This window comes from Alexandromys fortis, unplaced genomic scaffold (genome assembly GCF_014885135.2).
Source record: "Alexandromys fortis isolate MF-2015 unplaced genomic scaffold, M_Fortis_MF-2015_v1.1 scaffold_5, whole genome shotgun sequence".
NCBI lineage: Eukaryota > Metazoa > Chordata > Mammalia > Rodentia > Cricetidae > Alexandromys > Alexandromys fortis.
In genome coordinates, this window is record NW_026067924.1 from 18,355,725 (window position 1) to 18,378,456 (window position 22,732).

At 47.5% G+C, this 22,732-nt stretch overlaps 1 protein-coding gene across 2 annotated transcripts in view; it reads right to left on the reverse strand.

Annotated features, from left to right (window-relative positions):
• The window catches only part of Elmo1 (engulfment and cell motility 1), a 513,908-nt gene extending 492,345 nt beyond the window's left edge, over positions 1 to 21,563 (reverse strand). Inside the window, exon 1 of one of the 2 annotated variants that reach the window (XM_050142466.1) lies at positions 21,425 to 21,563. The gene's annotated coding sequence lies outside the window, so the exon portion shown is untranslated. The other variant, XM_050142465.1, reaches the window with a different exon arrangement.
• Positions 21,564 to 22,732: the final 1,169 nt, after the last annotated feature.

Sequence of the window (22,732 nt, forward strand, 5' to 3'; positions counted from 1 at the left end):
CCCCCCCCCCCCCCCCCCCCCCGTTTTCTGGCTGCCCAGACAGCTCTGCTCTGCTCTGTGTTTCCAGCTTTATTATGATGCTTTCCCCAAGCCAAAAGGCAACTGGCCCAAATCACTACGGTCAACACCTCTCAAAATGTGAGCCACAGTGAACCTTTCCCCCTTCAGTGGATTGTCACAGGCATTTGCCACATGGCAGCTGATGAACAAAGTCCCAGAAATGACTCATGGGGCTCCAAAGAAAGAATGCCATGCCCAGCTCTCCCTTAAGCTCAAATACTTCAATCATTTTCCTGCCAGACAAATTAACATATGCAATTATTTGGAATTAAATGGTCTGACTAAATGAGCAGGTTTTCTGAAGTCCAGTTGACAGAATAAAGCAACATCTCTGTAATGTGCTAAATGCACTGAGAGACGAGGCATTTTGAAAAATTTTGTGCATGTGTTCATGAGGGCACACACGCGTGCATGTGTGTGTGTCCTCATGTCATCCTCGGTCACTCTCTGTGGTAGTCTGAATGAGAATAGGCTCATCTATTTGAATACTTAGAGAATGCACTATTTGAAAGGATTAAGGCGTGTGATCTTGTTGGAGAAGGTGTGACTTTGTTGGGGGAAGTATGCCACTGGGGTTGGGCTTTGAGGTTTCAAAAGCCCAAGTCAGTCCCAGAGTGTCTTTTCACTTCCTGCTGCCTGCAGATGGATGGAGACACAGGACTCTCAGCTCCTTCTCCGGCACCATGTCGGCCTGCATGCTGCCATGCTTCCTGCCAGGCAGATAAGGGACTGACTGAGCCTCTGAAACTGTGAGCCAGCCCCAATTAAATGCTTTCCTTTATAAGAGTTGCCAAGGTCATGGCATCTCTTCACAGCAATGGAGCACTGACTAAGACATCTTGTTTGAGATATTTTTGCTTTCATATTTACTGTATAAGTGTCTCGCCTCCAAGTATGCATACACATCACATGAGAACAATGCTCGCAGAGAAGAGGAGGGAATTAGGAACCCTGTAACCAGAGATGGTGTTTTTGCTGTTGTTGTTGTTTTGTTTTTTGTTTTGTTTGTTTGTTTGTTTGTTTTTTGATTTTTGAGACAGGGTTTCTCAGTAGCTTTTTTTGGTTCCTGTCCTGGAACTAGCTCTTGTAGACCAGGCTGGCCTCGAACTTGCAGAGATCCGCCTGCCTCTGCCTCCCAAGTGCTGGGATTAAAGGTGTGCGCCACCACCACCCGGCGTGTTTTTGTTTTATTGGTTTTTTTTTTTACAAAATATTTATTTTATTAAACATCCATTTATTTAATCCACTAACCTCACAATGCTATTATTAACCCCATTTGGTTAGGAAATAGTGGCACAGTGGGACCAATTACCTTGCTTTAAAATCCCACAGAAACAGACAGAACTGTGCTACGTACACAAGCCACCAACCCCAGTCTGCTTAACCACTGACATGGCGTTTTTGTAATCTGCATTTTGAACTTTTTCAAATTCTAAAATTCACAAAATGCAAGCAATAAATATGATGGCACCTGGCCAAGAAGGAGACCTCTCTTCCCCAGCAAACACCTATGCTGTGGAGACCTGATTACCAGAAAGAACGACACCGGTCACCTCCCCGCTACAGCAGCCAGACTGTCAGAGCTCACACCAATAGATGGTCACTCTGCTTCAGATGTCCACAAAAACCATAAAGAAGAATAATTATTACCAAACTAGTCATATCTAAATTGACCCAGGATGGTATTTTGCATGCATTTTACAGACTCCAAATATTTAGCCCCTCTGTGAGTAAAAAATGAGTGTAAGTATAGATGATAATATCTTTGCTTTTAACTGCAATTATTCCAAAGCCCTTTTAATAGCTGCCACTTACCCACTTCCAGCCTGCAGCAAATTATAGTTCAAGGAGACAGGAGCTGACAGCTCTTTCTCCTGTGAGTGGCAGGCTCCTCCATTGCAGAAAGGACCCTGAGCCTTCATTTAGGTCTATCCACCCTGGGCACACAAATGGTGCAACAGGGAACAATAACAACATTACCCAGGCTAGTCTGCTGACCCAAAGAAGCACCCAATAGACATTTACCAATATGAAAGATGTACACAGTGGAGATGGGCGGGGGGGGGGGTGTTCGAAAGGAATTAATAAGGAGACATTATTAATATTATAAACTTCATCTTCTGAGGACACAGAGCCCAGGGAACAGAGAACTAGGTCAAAGACACCGTATCCATAAAAAATAAATTATTTTCCAAGCTAAATTAGACCTAATAAAAGAAAAAATACTGAATGATCACTTTTGGCACTTAGGAAATGGTACAGCATGTCTCCAAATATTAAAATTATATGAATGCAAAAATAACATGTAAAAGCTTGCAAAACTCAAAGTAACAAGCCCTGTTATGTTGCCCGCTAGCAGCTATGGCTACATGGTAATGTATTTCAGATAGGGACTGGGCAGAACCAGTTAACGAACATGTGTACACTCAGTGCCCAGGAGTTTCTGTCATCTGAACAGTGATCAGGACCCAGATTCTCAAGATGAAATTCATTTCTACAAGGCTGGCTGTTTTTCAAGTTAACACACAGTCTAAAGATCAAAACAATAAAATGAAAAGGCGCATTAAAAAGACCCCTAGGAAATACATTTCACACTTTGTGTTTTCAAAAATCTAAAGACTCGACAGATAAAAGGAGAGCAACATACAAACTGATCGCTGCTTAGAAGATGAACATTTTACTTTTTAATTAACATTCTATCCTTAAGCAGAAGCAGAAGCAAAACACAGACATGGCATTTATGTCTTCAAGGGAAGTGTTACCTTTCCCCCCCCCCCCAGGCTCTCTCTATTCTCTTTCGAATGTGTTTAAATTTTAGAAGCAGCCTTGGCAATGTGTGGAGCTCCTTTACGCAAACAGCGTGGGATGGTGCCACCCAGAAGCGTGTGGAAGTGTGTGCGCGTGGGAGTACACAAGGAAGTCAGTATTCCTTCTCCCGGGGAGGTTCTTGACCATCTAGGGGAGGCCGTGGGCACACACTGTAGGCTCCTTTTCAATGGGGCAAGAGAGGTTTGGAGGAGGGAATGCCAGTTATAATGTAGAGTTGCATAGCAAAACACCTAGTTTAAGATGTCAGCACCTCACCTGCTTTCACCCCCAGGGCCTTCCCTCCACGAATGAGAAGCAGCAGCCTGCACAGCCCGCACACCTCAGTGGGCAATCCCAAATACATAAGCATTTCAGAACATTTCATTATTTTATTACTTGTTTAGTGGGGCTGGGGTCCCCTGCTAGGTAATTACTTCACTGAGCTACACCCATTGTCCAACCTGGAACACTTCAGTCTTTCCTAGAGGTGATGCAGTGGTGGAGATATAGTTTAAGTGTGTCCTCTAAAGTGTCCACATCAGAAGCTTGGTGCCCAGCATGGTGATGTTAAAGTGTTTTGACCTTTAAGAGGTCTCTGGGGTCATCATCCCTTGGGAGGGATTAATACAGTTCTCACAGCTGAGTTCTGGTTTTCTGCCGTGCACCCCTGTTTCTGGGGTGGCATCTTCCACAGACCTTCACCACAGCCACACCGTGGCTCTGAACCTCCAGAAATGGGAACTAAACAAAACCATTTTCATCACAGACTACTCAGAACAGATGTTTCATCACAGTAACACAGCATGGCTGAACACAGACAGTAAGAGGCAGAGAAAGGGCTGGTCAGTTTCATCCCTCTCCCATTTGGCCATCTTTGAGAATCTCCTGGTGGTTAGAGGCTCTTTGCCAAGCAATGGGGTGCACAGTAGATTAGATGACTGACAGGATACCATGGGTAGAGTCACGTGCTCCCAGGCCAGCTGTGGAAATGAGGAAGTGGCTGAGCATAAGCAGTTTACTTTTTCTTTCTTTTCGTTTTCCTTTTCTACACAGAAGCATGAAACGACCCATTAGGGAAAGCTGCCTGTTTACGAGGTCAGCACAACTTCATGAAGAAGACCCTGAAGATGAAAGCAGGTTAAAAAAAAAAAGGGGGATGAAGAAGAACCTAGAAGTCACCCAGAGATCTGCAAAGGCGGCTTCTTACCACGGTCACCTGGGGTTCTGCATAATGTGGATACTAGGAACTCTCCCAGAATCAGAATTTTTGGTGCCAAGATTCAAGTTTAACCTTTTCTGTTGTGCTCAGTGAGTTCATTGGTGACTTCTTGCTCCCAAACAGCTGACCAATCTACAGATTCCTCCTTGCCACCCATCAGCCTTGTCTACCGCCTCCCTCAACATTCCCAGCTAAGGGGGCCATGGAGCAGGACAAAGACAACAGTCAGTGGCAGGCCTGACATTAGGACCTCTTCACCCCAAATTCAATGCTTCAGCACTAGACACCAGAGAGCGCCACCAAGAGCAGGAACGCCCACTAAGCACACCTCGGCCTCCTGACTCAGCCTGCAGGACAACATCAACCAAAGACACTGGCTGTGTCCCTGACTACTCTTCCTTCTCTGGGAAGGCAAATCACTCCGCTGGCTAGCATTGAGTGCTCAAGGAATAAATAGATAAATGACGTCCATAATGGAGCTCTCACAGTCCTCAGCGCATCAGGGGCATATGGGGGGAGGGGGGGTGCCTGTCCCACTCAGACTCGGGAAGCAAAGTCTAGTACTAGAAAAGCCAGCAAACCTGAAATTCACATCATTATGCAAAGAGCAGAAAATGCTGTGAATTTTTTGATTGTCATAAGCTGTTCAGTGACAATGAGATTTCTTTCTTCCTGAAATTAAAATACCATGTGTTTCAGACTGCCAACAAACTTTAAGAACATAGGAAAATAGTCAGAAATGGTCTGTGTTCTGAGCCCACCAGTGACTTCTCACCTAGCGGGGTTAAATGTGTGGCCACACATGAAGTATTAGCCACAAATTTTTAGAGGTTAGGTTGAATATATATTTTTCTTACATATGCTTTGAGTAATTGAAAATACACATACATACATACATACATACATACAAACATACTTATATAGCAAATATACCTTCTGCAAATCCAAAGAGCTCTCCTGTTCATTGATGATACTATTTTTTTATCTTGACCACACATGGGCATAATTTCTACGTATACACAAGCAAACAAAGACTTTTAAAAGCTTATAAATTGACCCTAAACAGGTGACAGATGATTCCAACCAGGATCTGTTTAAGTCAGGATCCTCAAAGATGTTTAAAGGGAGTCCATGGCAGAGTCACCAGGTGAGGTCTCCCAACAGACAGCTCCAAAATGGGTAGCAGTGTCAGCATTGCAATGAGAAAAGGTATAGCTCGCACAGGCCTGAAGGTCTGCTAGTTGATCGTGGTAGTCTAGAGAGATGGGACGCCTGGAAAAATCACGATTATTTGGACATGATCTAAGACCAATCCCCAAGGGTGAATCTAACGGTGGTTTTTAAAGGTAAGGAGATGATTAGAATTAGGTCACAGGGTGGTTGTTTCATGGGGGAGGCCAAAAGAGACGCGTGTATACTCTCTTTCTCTTCCCAGGTGATACCCCGAGCCAGCATAGAAATCAGCAGACATACCAGATGCAGGCTCAACCTTTGCATGCCAGAACTGTGAGACAAAAGAAACATCTGTATGAAGTTGCCTAGCCTTGGGCATTCTCTTACAGTAACGAGGAAAGAGACTGACACAAAAGTCCACAGAATCCTCACTTGGTCTGTATGAACAGAAAAGTGCAAGTTCAGGTTAACAAAGGGCAAGCCTGAACCATAAAGAACAAAGTGTTGGCCTCTCGACCAGTTCCCAGTGCAGACCCAGGAAGAAAGGCAAGGTCAGTTTCCTTTGAAAGCTACTCTGCTGCCGGAACCGTAGCCTGCCAGAGTCTCTCTGCTCGGGATGTACATACACAGTGTTTGCGTCCAGATTGTCTGGGTATCCGAGAAAAGTAACGAGTCTGGCCTTTCAGGGACTACTGGACAATGACTTTGATGACAGTTATTCCAGAGACCCAAGAGCCCACTGTGGCCCTAGCCAGAGAAGGAGCTTATGGAGGCCAAGGTGGTCTGTGGAGTCTTGGCTCAGGCCTCTCTTTCTGTGGGTCCCTGACACCATGCTGTGGCTATTTCTTCATTTTTGGAGTGAACAATTAAAACAGACATCTTCAGCGACTGGCAGTACCCGTATGCCAAGGAAGCAAGGGGTTGTCTATTTTTCTGCAGGGGGAAAATTATCTGGAGAGGGCTGGCACATGTGGTGCCGAAAGCCCAGGTCTGCTCTGTCCCTTTCAGAGAGAAGGCAGAACATCTAAGTTGCAAGTTGCTATGTGGGCACTATTTGGTTTCACAGAAATGGGCTCAGCTCAGCACTTGGACATCAGGATAAATCATTCCAACAAGGAAGAGCCCAGGCAACTATCAAATTTCAATTGCTAGTTGAAAACCCTGATAGCTGCTCCAGATATAATATGCAATTATAGCCCAGAAACATAAATTATCAAGGCTGTGGTCCTTTCAGAATATAATAAATGAAGTGTGGGCAACCACATATGTGGTAAAGATCCCAACCCCCAGACTGTGTCACAAATGCCTGATCACCCACAGGAGCTAGGGAAGAATGAAGAAGAAGGAAAAAGAAATCAGACTCTCCCAAGATCAGCCCTGGCTGTCCTCGGGACAAAGGTGAAGAGGCCAGAAGAGCTACAGTCTGACCCATTAAAAAGCTCTGACATTCTTGCCAGTTGTGGTCTTCTCTGTTTATGCCCCTAAGGACTCCGTATGACTAGGAGATAATCACAGGGAGGCAAGCAAGTGCTGACCGCTTCTGCTGAAGTAATACAATAGCAGAAGGGCGGAGCTCTCTGCTGGCAAGCTCCAAGTCTGGCAGAGATCTGGACCCTGTGGAAGGACACCGCAGCGTTAACTGAGGCCTCCAGGGGATTGGACGCTCCACAGCCAATACGTGTGCTTCCCCACATCTGACACCATCTCCGAACCACAGCCAGAAGCTCTTCTGTCACAGTGACCTCAGGCAAGACTAGTCTTCAACAAATTTGGGGACAAGGAGAGTCACAAGCCAGTCATTCCTGAATGTACTGCTCCTGGGGCCCTGACTCAGACACATCCAAAAAGGCATCTTAAAGTCTGTCCCGAGATGCCTGTAAAAGAACACGGAGCACACGCGTACGTGGCTAACGATGCTTCCTTCGACACAGGCCCACTGGCACCTCTTAGGGGCTTACTTACAAACTCCAGGCTACTAGGGGGAAAGTCATTAACCAGAAAACAAGGCGACAGGAGCACCGCCGGCACAGGGACAAGTGTGTCCAGAAGGCTCCCAGAGGAGGGGACCACCTGGTGGCACCATGTGGACCAGAGGGAGATGTGCACCCAGGCACTTCTGAGACCCTCGTCGTGACCGCCCCTAGAGACTACAGGATCCTTTCTGTGTGGCTTCTCTTCTGCCTGACATCTGCCCTTCACTTTCATCTCTCCCTGATTACAGCTAAGCAGGAAGTCTGAGTTCTGCTACCTGCTTGGTACAGAAGATCTATGTCTCTGTCCCTCTGGACAAGCATAGGAAACAGGAAAGTAAATGAGAGACCATGCCCCCCTCCCCAACTAATTCTCACTGTGTCCCTGGTCCTCCACGCCTGCACACAGCTCTCTATCGTGGCGATTGTGAACTGAGCGTGCCCGGTACGGTGAGATCAGCCTCCTACTGCAGGGCAAATCCGGTCATATCCAGAGAGGTGCCTCTCCTTCACCACACAGGCCTCTCCGCCCCACACCTGCCTGCCAGCTGAATCCAGGACTCACGGAGAAGGGTTCTCATTAAGCACCAACAAAATGAAAAGATCGCAAACACAGACGGAGTGAGCCAGAGTGAGGCACAAAGCTAAGAAAAGAGCCACAGAGGAAAGGATTAGAAAATAAATGAGAAGAAACTTGAGGGATTTAGAATCCATTTCAAGTGCACTGGAAGAAAATCCTCGAGAATGGGAAAGGAGCCCGGGCTGAAACCTGGACAGCCTCTGGTCCCACCCTCTGCCCACTGCACGCTGAGGTTTGGACTTGTCGGTCCAGATTCTCTTCTCAGTTCCTACCAGGACAGCACTTCTCTCGAACTGGAGCCTGTTCCTCTCTATCAGAACCAGCCAGAGCTGGCTGAGATGCAGTTTTTGGGTCCCCAAAAGTCTGAGGCCTTCTGAAAGCCAAGAACCGCAGAGTCGCGTCCACTCTCATTCCTAAGGGCTGCCATACCCACACTGACTCATTCTTTAAATGGCTGCTTAAACGCTGAAGGATTTAAACTAATGACTAAATTGATTCTTTTAGAAATTGTTGGATTCTAAAAGTAGTAATAGCAGTCATATTGTGACCAAAATGAAATGATGTACGGTTTATACACTGAAGCCAGGAAGGGCTTTTCACAGCAGAGATGTTACCCTGTCACTCCTCAGGGGAAAGACATGGGTGACCTCTCACTGCCCTGTAGATAAGGGTCCAGACCCACAGCCCCCCTCAGCCCGCCTCCCAATTTAACCCAGGGCTACAATTCTCCAGGCCTAAAAAACCAAAGCTCTTTTCACTGCTTTTGGCAAGAATACCTCTTTTTCCCCAGTAAAATCCCTTCCCCATCCCCATGCTGGAAGGACTAATGTTCTTATAGAACCCTCACAGCACCAATAACCATATCACATTCCTCGATCCATTTGAAATGTCCCGCACAGGAATTAGGGAGATGTTTCACTGGGTAAGAACATTTGCTATTCTTACAGAAGACATGGTGTTCCATTCCCAGCACCCATACAATGGCTCACAACCAAACACAACTTCGCTTCCAGAAGATCCCATGCCCTCTTCTAGACCTCTGCAGGCACCGGGCCTGCATATGATGCACAGCTATGCATGAAACCAAAACACTCATACACATAGAATAAAATAAAAAAAATTAAAAACGTTTATCAATATATAGCTTTGGAACCCTATGACCAATACATTTCTCGCCTAGAATTGTGTGTATGTTTGCATGTTTGCATCTGTGTGTTCTGGTGCAGAGCTGGTGCTCAATAAATAGACGTGAGTAAACACGTGAATTTAAAAGAAACTCCAAATCAAACACTGGGGGTGTATGTGGACTGAGAAGCAATTAAGGATTTAAACTAGCTGGGCATGGTGGCACACACCTTTAATCTCAGCACTCCGGAGGCAGAAAGAAGCAGATCTCTGAGTTTAAGGTCAGCCTGATCTACAAAGTGAGTTCCAGGATAGTTAGGGCTATCACAGAGAAACGCTGTCTGAGGAGGAGGAAGAGGAGGAGGAGGAGGAGGAGAAAGAGGAGGAGGAGGAGGAGGAGAAAGAGGAGGAGGAGGAGGAGGAGGAGGAGGAGGAGGAGGAGGAGGAGGAGGAGGAGGGAGTGCATGTATTCCCTTTCCCGGAAGCCGAAGCCTCTGTCACTGGTTTTTTGACTGATCAGGCCGAGATGCCACAGTGACCTCTTTGCTGCATATGGCCCTACACACTCTCTTTGCATGTGTTTCAAACGAATGGACCCCGTTCTTCCCAAACAATTTCTAGATTTACCACTGTTAAAGCTGGTATTAGGCCATTTCTCTAGGCCTTGGTCTGATCTGGTTATGAACCTTTCAGTAAGCTATCCATTGCTGACAGAGATATGGACATTGAAATAAAAGCTGATGTGGAAATCTCCACAGGGACTTCTTACAAGTCTTCATGGTCTGGGAATTTTCATTGTATACCTTCATATTCTAAATTTATTAGCGGAACATTGGAAAAGATTTTCAATAAACTTCAGGCAGCAATAATTACAACAAAATGTCCACCATGAACAACGTCTTCTGGGAACAGGAATGGCCATTCTGCCCTTGCAGGCAGCTGGCGACAGCTGGGGTGATGGCCTTAGGACGTGACTGCTCTTCTACATGCTCCTGAGGTAGTAAGACTCTTCAGACAAATTGCTCCTCATCTGTGGTCACCAAGTGCTCTGACCCACGCCACATAGCATTCCAAAGCCACATCCTCAACCAAGACAAAACTGAATGTCAGTAACTGAGGGGACACTGACAGCTGGCAAGGACCTCTTAAAATATACTGCAGACAAGGGCACAACTGGAAAGAGGGAAAGGGAGTCAAGGTACTTGGAATCTTTAAACTGCTGGCTACATCGTGTGAGTAGAATTCCTGTTTCACCAGGAATTTATTATATAGTTTATAGCATAGACCTTTCCATGAGTCTTTAAATGTTTGCCACTGGGTTCTCTTCCAAGCAATGCACCAAGCCTGACAGGCAGGAAGGAACCACTGCTGCGTAACTCCTGCAGAGGCCGGAGGATCTGCGCCACTCTACCTGAGAACAACAGCAGCGAAGGGCTGAATTTTCTTTTTCTTTCTTATTTATTTATTTGTTTGTTTGTTTGTTTGTTTGTTTGGGATAGGGTTTCTCTGTGTAACATCTCTGGCTGTCCTGGAACTCATTTTGTAGACCAGGCTGGCCTCAAACTCAAAGAGATCCACCTGCCTCTGCCACCCAAGAGTTGGGATTAAAGGCATGCACCGCCACCACCACCTGGCTAAAAATTTTATATACTGAAGACAGTATGTAATTTGTTGGTGGCTTTTCATGACTGAAGTCATGTCTCACTTCCAAAGTAAAGTCTACAGAAGTTCTTTCATTTGAACATTCCCCTCTCAAGCCTCTGCTTCAATTCATGACAGCTAATGTCTACACTGAAGTTTGTCTTTCTTTCAATCCACTCACAAAAGCCATTGCTAAACAACCACTTAATGGATACAGGAGCTACTGTGTAAGACTTTAGTATGCTAGCTGCTGCCTTCCTAGAGGAACTTACAGAGCAGAGTAGAAACCCAAACAAACAATGACCAGAGCTACTGAATAGAAATGAGAACCGTGGGGCTGGCTTAAAGTGGACATTGAATAAAATGTTCTACACGGAATACTCTGAACAGTAAGAAAGTTGGTACAACTAATTATACTGGTACTTCAGCGCTGTTGTGGGTCTGTCCCATTAGGCCATGGTCTTCCTCTTCTTCTCTTTCTATCTTATGCTTTGAATGACTTTGATTCTGATTGCTAGTCTAACGATCCAGCTCAGGTTAAAAAAGAAAGCTGAACCTTTACACCCACCCACATTCCACTGACACTTTATGCAGTCACTTTCTTTCCATAAGGTTGTAAGTGATTTAAAGGGGATGCTTACAAAGTATCTGGGGACCACTGAGTTTCCTTTACAAACAACGCAGTCATATAAAACCCAGTTCATCCGAATTCAATGCCTATCCATTGCTACTCACTAGGACCCAACTAACTTAACTTGGGAGTTTCTCACAGAGCTCCTTTGTCTTGATGTAAACAGCCCTTTTCCAGAAAGTGAGAACCAAGGGATAGGGAAGAGGCCTGAACAACAGCCTCCAGTCTCTATCCCCAGCGGATCAGCAATGAAGTGAAATCCCAGGTTAGCTAGAATTGAACTAGAGATACGTATCAACTTACATGGGTTTGTGTTTGAATTCACCAAATCCGCAGCATCGTCTACTATGTTAGTTCATTTCGATCACAATGGATGATGTTTATCCGAATGTGGCAGTTTTTACACTTCTGTTTCTGAAGCAAAGACGTATGAAGCAAAGTCCAGTTGAGTTTTTAAGAGGAATGGCTCAGGCCTCTTAAAGAAAATTAAATAATCAATGTAAGTCTTTAAATAAGTGTAGCGAGATTTGGGTGTTAAAAACCTGCATAGAAACTACTGATATTGGGGGAGTGAGATGGTTGAGATGGAGGAAGGACGGATATGGGAACAGGGAAGAAGATATCTTAATTAAGGGAGCCAATTTGGTTTTGGCAAGAGGCCTGGCTCTAGAGGGGTTCCCAGGTATCCACAGGGATGTCCCCAGGTAGGACCCTGGGCAGTGGAGGAGAGGGTGCCTGAACTGGCCTTGCCCCATAGTCAGACTGATGACTATCTTGAGTATCACCACAGAACCTTCATCCGGCAACAGATGGAGATAGAGACAGAGACCCACGTCAGAGCACTGGACTGAGCTCCCAAGGTCCAGTTGAAGAGCAGAGGAGGGAGAAGATGAGCAAGGAAGTCAGGACCGCGAGGGGTTGGTCCACCCACTGAGACAGTGTGCCTGATCTAATGGGAGCTCACCAAAGCCAGCTGGACTGGGAATTAACGAGCATGTGATCAAACTGGACCCTCTGAATGTGGCTGACAATTGGGGCAACTGAGAAACCAATGATAATGGCACTGGGATTTGTCTCTACTGCATGTACTGGCTTTTTGGGATCCTGGTCTATTTGGATGCATACCTTCCTAAGCCTGGATAGAGGGGGGAGGGCCTTGGACTTCCCACAGGGCAGGTACCCTCTCTTAGGACTGGAGGGGGAAGAGGGAGGGTGAGTGGGGGAGCGGGAGGGAGATGGGAGGAGGGAAGGAAGTGGAAATTCTGAATGGTATTATTTATAAAGCAATAAAAAAAGAAAGTTAAAAAAAAAAAAAAGAAACTACTGCTAACAGAGATGGCATCGACAACAAGTAAACCAATGCACCAAAACCACTCTATAGTCAACATTAAAGCTGCCAGGTCAGCAGCTCCAAAGACTGCAGATTTGCATTAAACCACCTGACAGATGTGAAAACTGAGGCAGAGGAAGACAATGAACTTCCCCTACCCGGCTGACACTGAAAAACCAGCTAGAATCCTCAATTAACAAGGGCATGTTTGTTTAGTTCCAAACTTCAAAAACTGTTCTTTTTCCCTTTCCCAAATCCAATCAGTCACCAAGTCCTCCATTTGTTTCCTTCAGTGGGTGGCCGCAACATCAGGACTGCATACTGCCCCCTACCCATCTGCTCTGGGGGAGCCAGCTGTGGGGTCTCAGATGGGTAGTGGGGGTGGGGCCGCCTTCCGCTAGCAAGCTCACTGCTGTATTTATTTATTCCTCTCCCCAAGACTGGGTGTTTATTTGGGCAGGTCTAGAGGATGGACAGAAGCTGACAAGGCGCCTTCCTTAGTTTCTCCTGCCTGCTGTATCAGCTCATCTTCTGTCCAGGCTGCAATGGGACAGAGTCCTCATCAAACCTGGATGGCCTAAGAGCCTCTGGCTTTCTTTGCCATCCAACCCAAGGTCTAGTTCCCAGCAGAACTGACTCTGGGAACAATTTTTCCTTAAGTTTTCTAGATCTTTCCCAAACCTGTGTACTTCTTCCCCCGTGACCAGCAAACCTGCAGTACTGGTAGTCACCATTATCTCTTAACTGATTTCCTTCTCATTCATCCGTTCCTAGCAAAGCTCCAGATGTGGAGTGCCTTGACCACAGCTGCAATGGCTGTGGCGTGGCTGACTGATGGAAGCCTGGCTGAATGAAGAAGGGGTGAGGTACTGTGATGGGCTAAGGCCAGCAATAACAGTGCAATTTAAGTCTCTATAGGCATTTAAGATCCGTGTGTGTGTGTGTGTGTGTGTGTGTCATTCTGTTCAAATGATGAGAACAGAACTCAAGCCTTTGTCCAAACTTATCACTCAACTACATCACACCCCTCTCTGCTTTTTAAAATATAATTTAAAAAATCAAGTTTTTCTATGCTTCTTTTATGCAAATCCAGGCACATATTTTTCAAAAACTCTATAAACAGAAGAACAGTGATTGAGAAAACAGTGCCTATGAATCTAAGTCACTTGCTGAGTGGAGTGGGTCCAAAGAGAACGGAAATGTGTTCATTCCTTGAGAAACACTTTGCTTTAACACGGTTCCCAGTCAGTGAAGATGGCAAGTGTTGGAGAAAATAGAATTTAGCAGCTAGCATCATCATTCCTCTGCTTCAAGGGACCTTGCATTATTAGGTGAGGTGTGCTTGTGTGCTTGTGTGTGTGTGTGTGTGTGCATGTGTGTATGTGACACTTACTAGTTACTACAGGAAAGATTAGGTCCCATTTCCCCAAGCCAAAATGTTGAACTACTAGTCCTTCCACCAAGTAGCACATAACTGGAGTAACTAAGGTACCGGTCCACTAGAAAAATCTAGGGCATGAGGGCACGGTAGGGCAGAGTGGTGTGAGGGTGGGCAGGAATATAGTTGAAACCAGCCTTACTGAGTGTTATTGGAATTCACTCTTCTCTCAGCCAAAAATGTGCAGTCTAACCAAAGTACTCCACTGGCTCAACTTCCCAAGCCACACGTCTTCTGAAGGCCACAGGCAACGCCAGCTGCGGTTTATACATTTGGGTTAAAGAGCCCCAAAACAGAAAAAAAATATATTTTGAAATACATTATACTTCAAAATGAAGAGTAATTGTGTGTAGCAGCCTGGAAAATATATCTCATGCAGTACACTGAGCCACTGAATGCCAGAGCACAGAACCCTGGTGCTCCAAATGCAATCTCAAACTGAAAATAAAAAGGTACAAAGGGCGGAAGGAAGGGTGGAGGGTTGCTACCGGGCTGTGACTCGCAGGAGGCTGCTGCCCTGGGAAAGCACAGCTAACGTACAAGCCAGCGACAGTTCTGTGCAGTCTAAGCCTCTAGCTACCGCTCTGGACACTAGAGAAGCCAGGGGACGCAAATAAAAAGGTTGACATGTAATTACGTAAGAAAATAATGTCATAAGATTACACAAAATCTAATACACTGAGAGGAAAGGACTTCATTTAAGCCAATACCTTTTAAGTTTCTCCGTGACCTGCCACAAGGTCCTAGCACACTGATGGAACTTCCATATCCATTCCGGGCCGACCGGCCAAGGCACATTTGCCAAGCCCAGGAGCAGACACTGTCCTCTGTCCTCAGTTACTGGACTCCAAGCAGCCATTTCTTGACCTTGTGACAAGGCCTCTGGCTGAGCCAAGCTGACAACTCCTCACCACCCTGCCCCATTCATTTACCCTCTAACGATTGTGTAAAGGTTACAGAGAAGGCAGTAACCAGTCGTCAAACTCAAAACCTCGAGGAAACTGGGACAGAAACTTGCTTTTTAGCTTTCTTCTGCCCAGTCTACAGGATGGACACTAAAGTCAGATCTGCAACCAACTTGACTTGGGAAGATAATTGCCATTTAGCAGTGAGGGAAGTTAGGGGGGAAACTAAGGCAAATGAATGAACATAGTGAATGAGTTCCCCATCTGTATATTCACTGTCTAAGCTTCAGGGAATAACCAGGGGCCAAAAGCTGGGACACTTATACCTGCTGTTGAAAGTCTAGTATCAGATGCTCAGATTGCACACAGATGTTCTGATCTCAGGAAACAAAGCAGAGGTTCTTCACCAAGAAGGGGAGGGGAAGGGAGGTCTGGGGTTGGCCCCTGAACCACAGACTTACCAACTGTAGAGACAGTTTTGGTTGTTCTCAACTGAGTGTGACTGTTGGGACCTAGTGAATAGAGACCAGGGAAGCTGGTGGGCATCCTGAAAAGGGAAAGTTCTCAATAGAAACAATTATCCACTTCAAATGACAATGGCTCCAAGGCTGAGACCACCCAAAATATAAGGGGACAACAAAAGGGGAAATGGTCTGTAAGTAGAAAAGAAGAACAGCAGCAACCTCTGCATTGCCCAAGAAGAGGTATCCTGCTTAACGGGCTCAGGTCTCCGGTTCCCCAGTGGGTGTTATTCCATGGGAAGAAGTAGCAAAGCTATGACAAACGGACAAGAACACCATGAAGAATATTCGCGTCAACTGGTTCCCTCCCAATGGGTTCCACAATTAAGCCTGCACCATAACCCACCCACATATTGGCTAAAGAATGTTTTCCTTGATAAAGACCTCTCTCTGTCTCTCTGTCTCTGTCTCTCTCTCTCTGTGTCTCTCTCTGTGTGCGTGTGTGTGCATCTCTCTTTCACTGTCTCTCTCTGTCTCTGTCTGTCTCTGTCTCTCTCCCTCTCTGTCTCTCTCTCAATAAATTGCCTCATCCTCCAATATTGTGCCATTGGCTTATAGTTGTGTGAGAGCCCACAGATGGATGGATCTAGATTCAAGGATAAGGGCAACTTGAGAATGAAATATCCAGGGAGAATCAACTCTAAAATTCTCTATTTCAGTGGTAGGAGAGATATCCCAAGCTAGATGTCATGGCAACCTGAGACACATCCATCTGAACTAAAGGGATTTCTTCTGTTGGTTTTCTTTTTAAGGCACTGAGAGTCAAACTCAAGGCCTCACCTAGGCCAAGCACATGTTATACCACAAAGCAGTACCCCTATCTGAACTAAGGGCATATCTTATTTCTTTTCTATTTAAAAAAAAATTGCACTGGGTATGCCATAGGGAAGAGTGTCAGCCAAGCCATGGAAAAAAATCCGGCACGCTGCTCCATAATGCTTTACCTGGGCACCCTTCCCCCAGCCCACTGCTGCTTCTCCGGAAGTGTCGCCCACCCAGCACAGCTGCCCTAGAGTAAACAGTGAGTTGCCAGCATTTCCTACTCAGGAAAGCTGTGCTCCCTACATTAACCGTTAGAACTAAAATAGCCCAATGTAGCTTCGATGCCTAAAACCGAAGTTCCAATTATAATCTTGCTCAGATTCTGGAAACCAGGGTTTGTGGGGGCCCAGAAGATGGAGGAGCATCTTTTTCTATTTATACATGTGACTAATTTCTCCACTCAGCACTGGGCCAGGTTGTTGCTGTGGCTAATTCCGTTTGATGAGACAGCATTCCTTCACCCACATATATTCCCACCTCAGTACTTAACTGTTCGCCTCACTTTAGGCTGCTGAGAAAATTCTGCTCCAGTTGTACCTGCACCAATGGAGGGCTGAAGCACGCGGAGTTAATTTAATCACTGATTGTGGCAGGGCTTGGCAGGCTTCAGGGCTGCTTGCCACAGATAAGTTGCCATTGTTAACACTCAGACAACCTAGATTACCCAGGAAATTGAGCACAGCAGCCAGTGTGTGCCCGGTGTACGCCGACTGGCTCTGGTGAACCTAAAAGCACTATGCTGCGAGCTGGAACGCTTTGCAGGGCCACACATGTCACAGAAGCCTCACCCTGTCTCATGGCTGGCCTTCATGACCCTTCTGATTTGGACACTGTGGAAGTTCTTGGCCTTTCGCTTTGTTCTTTGGCTAGCCAGTCTTAAACCCAAGCCAGCAGGAATACCTAATCTAATTATCCATCACAGTGGTGTTAGGCTACTACCAAAACAGAATGGTTGCCCCTGCAAATCTCCAAAAGTAATCAGAATCATGTACACGGAGACTACCGGGGGTAAAACTGGAAAGGAAAGGTTCAGTAGAGCACATTTCCAAAAGCTCAAAGCTAGCACACGCCAGAAAACGGTAGGTACTTTTGATGTCCCTCTGAGTACAGCGAGAGCTACTAAGGATGGACGGCTTGACTCAGCACCTTTGCAGGCAAGAGCTGGTCACTTGGGTCCCCTGTCACTCTAAGACATCGGGGGCTGGCACAACGTTGACTTCTATAAATACTAAGGTTTTTAGGGTGAAGTCAAAGGCCCACACTGCACGTGATTCACTTAGAAACAGCATCTTTCATAAGAAATTAAACTACCAGTATTTTGTAGAAGGGAAACTGCTAGACACTTCTGAAAGCATGGCCCTGTGGATTCATCAGAATTCTTGACAAGTTGGTGAAAAAAATTCTCACAATCTCTAGGATTATTAAAACAAACTTTAAAAACTTAAACCCATATGGTACTACATATTCAGTACTAAGGGTCTGTTCTGTGTGTCTTTAAGGACAGAACCCATGACCTGGTGCATGCTTGCCAGCATATATATACACCCCTGAACTATACATGCTCCCCCGCCTCCTGCCCTTGTTTCTATGGAGCAGCATCTTGCTATGTATTTCTAGCAGGTCATGAACTAACTAGTAACTGAGAGGCTTGCCTCTAAGACCCTTTGGCCTCAACGTCCTCAGAGGGCTTGCCTTCTGCTTCCTTCAGTTTGAGTTTTAGACAGCTGATATGGACCTGCTAAGTGGGTCTCGGGCTCTCCTCCTGGGCTGAACCTGAAGCAAACAAAGCCCTGTGTTCGTTGACTTGAACCGAGTTACACAACTCTTGCAGCAAACACTTGAGGCTTTGTAAGGCAGAAAGGTTTAGTAATCTCCCACCTTCTCCACATTCAACAGGATGTCTACACCAAGCTATCTCCTTTGGATGGCTGCAGGCATTAACTAATAAAACAGCGGCCCACTGTTCCGGAGCAGGATAGCAAATACTATTCTAATAGGAATGGCCCTTCTGAAGCTTCAGCGCTGGACCAGGTGATGAAGCAAGCACTCATGCGCTGGCGCACCACCTGCCCTCCCCCACCACATCCTCTGGGCCTGAACTTCAAAGCCCTCCCTTCCTGCACACGCCTCCCCACCCACATCACACCAAATACCCAAAGCAAGCAAATTGCTTGAGAACACTCAAGTGCTGACTTCTCGTTGGTGCTGAAGTCTCAGAACTACTTCCAAGCCAGCAGCTCTTACAGAAGCCCCTCACCCGCCTGCTTCTTTTTCATCTTCTCCCTTTCCAAGGGCTTTTTCTTGCTTCTTTCCTTCATCTGTCTTCCCGCTTTTCCCTCTGCCTCCCTCTCCTGGTCCTGCTAGCAACCGCTACTCCTCTGCCTTCAATTCAGCTCCATCTCTGTGAAAGAGGGAGGAACGGGGTACACATGTGGGCCTCTTGCTGCTTCTGGTAATGCCCGTCCTCCAGAGGAGTATTTCCTTGACTTAAAGCAGCATGGGCTTTGAAAAGACATCCTCTGAGCGGGGAGGTGCTACAGCAGATCGGGAGCAGTTGGGCTTTTAGTCAAGTGCCCGGCTTTTTATACCATGCCCCAAGCCATGTCCTCTCTGTATCTCTCCTCGGCCTGCAGTTCTGATGAAGGGCTCTAACAGGACTGAGGAGGCTCTGAAATAACAGTGGCAGAGCAGGGAGAAGGGGACTAGGGTAGAGTAAAAGCTTGGCTTCCTACTCGCCACTGATACTGTGGGATTTTTCTCAGCATGTTTTCCCAGTGGCCTCGGCCAGCATGGGCAACCCCCTATCTGCCAGCCAACAAAATACTGACTGAGCACATTGCAACCCTGTGCTGGGAGTTATCTGGATCTGTGAACAAGGTCACCAGCCTGCTCAAACTTCCATCCTCATGGGAGAGACAGTAAGAAAATAAACAGGTGGATATGTAATGCCAAGGAGTAATAAACGCTGAGAGGGAAACCTGGGTAACACTAGAGGACCCGAGACAGCTGTCCACAAAGGCCTTTTAAACTGACACCTGAGCAGAGAGCCTTAAAGGAAGCAAAGGATGAGTCATGAGGACATGTGAGGGAAAGCTCCCCAGGCAGAAGAACAGTACGTGCAAAGGTCCTGGGGAGAGAAAGCAGTAAAGAAAAATGTCAGGAAGTCAGAATTACTGCAGTTAACAAGGACACACCGCTGTGCGGACATGGCAGCCCATCTAGGACCACCCACCCTGAGGCCAATGACTATTTAGGCACAAAGTCTCCACAGACAGCGGTCTTCCCAGCTTCCTATCCCCCAGATTTCTCCAGCTTACTCTTCCTCCACACCAGGAGTCCTCACAGTTGGGGTCATCCTGTCAGCTGACCACTCCATCTGACTTTAACAAAAACCGAATAGCAAACACAGTAAGAAAGGCCATAAGCACATTTATCCACAATTCTGAAGAGATAGCGAATGTACCATAGTGAAGAGCAGAAGATCAAAAGGGCAGCGAAGGAAGGGAGGGAAAGACGGAGGGAGCGAGAGGGGGCAGCCAAGAAGAAATGAGTATGGAGTCTTCGTCACAAGCCTGCAAGTGACCTGGCGCTAAACTCACAAGGATCCCCAGTCCTGTAAATTGAGGAGTGGAAATAGTAAACCTTGAAATAACCTTGGAGAGCTGCTGAAGAGGTGAGACACGTGGAGACCATGACCAGAAGCCTCTAATGGACCCGCTCTGCAGCCAGCTTTCCCAATCTAAGAGTCATTACAAATAAACAGGATCCTCCAGTCCCAGGTTGCTCTCAAAGATTTTGGTATGTAAACGCTGATTATTTTTATTTTGTACATCAAAAAAAAAAAAAAAAAAAAAAAAAAAAAAAAAAAGCAAAATTTAGAAATTCTTCCCCGGTTTCCCCCAAAATTCCAACAACCCCCTCTCTGTTTCTTAGGCCAGAGGCAGGCGGCCCACAGTCCCTGGGTGCATTTCGTTGAGCTCAGTGTGCCTCGGGAGCTGTCCAGAGGCCCCCGGAGCTGTCCCTGCTTGTGGCCAAACTCTGCAGCGTCAGGTCAATCCAGGTCCCACAACCCGTGCTCCAGCTGCCTAGTTCAAAGGGCCCAAGGCAAGAGAGTCAGTAGAAGTGAGCCCCCACCCCCGAGGGGCAATGGGAAAGAAACACCCCCCCCCCGCGCGCGCGCAATGACGCGCGCGAACACACACACACACACACACACACACACACACACACACACGCCGGGCGCGCGCCCGCGGCACAACACGGACTTCCCAACCCCACACAAGCGCACCGCGGCTCGTTGAGTTCTGGGTTTCCTCTTCCTCAAAGCCGCGGGGCTACCGCGGCGCGGAGCTCGCTCTCTCCCTCCCCAGCGCCTCACGCCCGCCGCTCTCCGGGAAAGGCGCCCGGTCCGCCCTCTCCCACGCCAGCCTCTCCATCGAAGCCCCCGCCGCCCTCCCTCCCGGGCCCCACAGGGAAGCCCCGCGTGGCCCCGGGAGGCGGGTCTTCACCAGCGAACGCTCGCAGGGGTCCCCGCCGCCCGTCGCGCCCCAGCCCGGGAGCGCGCTCTCCGGGGGTCCCCTCCCATCTGCGACGCCCAAGCGAGCCCCGGAGTCTTCGCCGCCCACCGCGACTGGGCGCAGCCTCCCGTCTCTCCGGCCCCACTACTGCTGGCCGCAAGGTCCCGGTGCACTCTGCTAGGTCCCAGCACCCCTACGCCGGTGGCGCAGCCCTCCGGCGCCCCCTCCAGCCAACCCTGCCCGGGCCACCTCCGCGGGTCCCGGCTGTGAGTCCCACTCCGGAGCTGCCCCCAGTGTCCACTGCCCCTGTGCCTCTAGTCACTCGGGACCCCCCTCTGCCTAGACCTCCCAACTGCAGCGCGCCCGCAGCCTCCGCCCGCCCGCACCGCGGGGCCCCGGGAGGAAACAAAAGTGTCTCGGCGGCGCCCTCGTCTTGCCCCGGCCCCCGCCCGGGCCGCCGAGGTCAGCGAGCTGGGCGCCGCGCCAGCCCTGAAAACTTTACGAACCTGCCCGGGGTCGCAGGACGCGGTGACGAGGGCTCCCAGGGGCCGGACCGCCGGGGAGGGGGCCGTAGACCGGTGCCCGAGGTTCTGTCGCCCCTCTCGGGGCCGTGGACGGCGGTGGCTCTGCCTCTATCTCGTGCCCATCCTCGCCCGCCGCCGCTGCCCGAACGCACGCACTTACACTCGGGTCGCCGGCCGCTGCCGCCGGCTGCCGCTGCTCTCACTTCCTCTTCCTTCCTCCTGCTGGCCAGAGACACATCTTGCATCTAGGAGCATCCCGCGAGCTGCCGCGAACTCTCCTCCTGGGCAGACGCTGCGGAGTTGCCGCCGCCGCCCCCGGCACCTGCGCGCGGACACGCGTGGTTGGCGCGTTTGCTTCCCGCCCCCGCACTGCTTCCCGCCTCCCTGTAAGGTGACTAGGGCCCGGTGCCTATGAGTTTTTGAAGTCCTTATACTTAAAAAGAGGGGAATGTCACACAGTATGCATACTTCTGCTTTGCTATAAATAGTGTGTACTGAGCATGACTTCTCTGATGAGCTCACAAACCGCGTTTTACAGTCACTAATTAACTCCGTCACCCTCATAGCGCCACCTCTGGGGTACCCTTTTTTATAAGCTTTCATTTTGAACAGCTTTTTGAGATTTTCCACCGAAGGGGAAACTTCGGTGAGCTGATTTAAAACAATTAATTTCTCTAAGAAGCTCCCCGTATATTTATTTCTTGACACACTTTGTCGTGGGCAGCAAGGCAAAAATGGCAGCCCGTTTCCTTCTCCTCCATCACCTATGAATTTACTGTAGTCAAAAGTACCAGGATTCCTTCAGTGAAGCCAGAGATTCTCTTGTGTGGTACATCATGGCATGAAGCAACATGTACTACTCTGAATTTGTTATTTATGGTTATTTTATTATTATTGAAGTCACGCAGTCCTACTTCAGTAGTTTTCAAAGAAGAAATCAAACACAGCTAACTCCCAGTCTAGCAGGCAGGAGGGAAAGGACAGTTGGAAAGTTCAGAAGAAGCACCTGTCCTGTTGGAATTCAGCACTCTCTGAGGGAGCCGCTGTAGAGGGCAGGGAGCCGCTGTGCCTGTCCTCATCTCTAGAAAAGGAGAGGAGCTAGGAGTACATCCCAGAATCTAAAGCAAAGAGCAATGCTCTCTTTAAGATTAATCCCAAGAAGAGTGAACTGGGCTTGGTATGTAAAATAAGATTGTTTTAAAAAAATTAAAAAAAGGTTAGTCACAGGAATATTTAAATATGAACCCTGTGCCAACTGTCCATTAGCACCCATTGGGTACTTTACATGAAAAATAAAATAAAATAGCCCCATTGTTTTTATAATGATTTTAGTTCCTTTCAGTGAACAATAGTGTCCACAGTTTATATGTAATAAATCAATCAGATAGTATATCAGGTTAGGATATATGTGCATAATTAAAATGAATTCCACCATTTTATTTATTTGTTTGTTGTTTGATTATTTAGG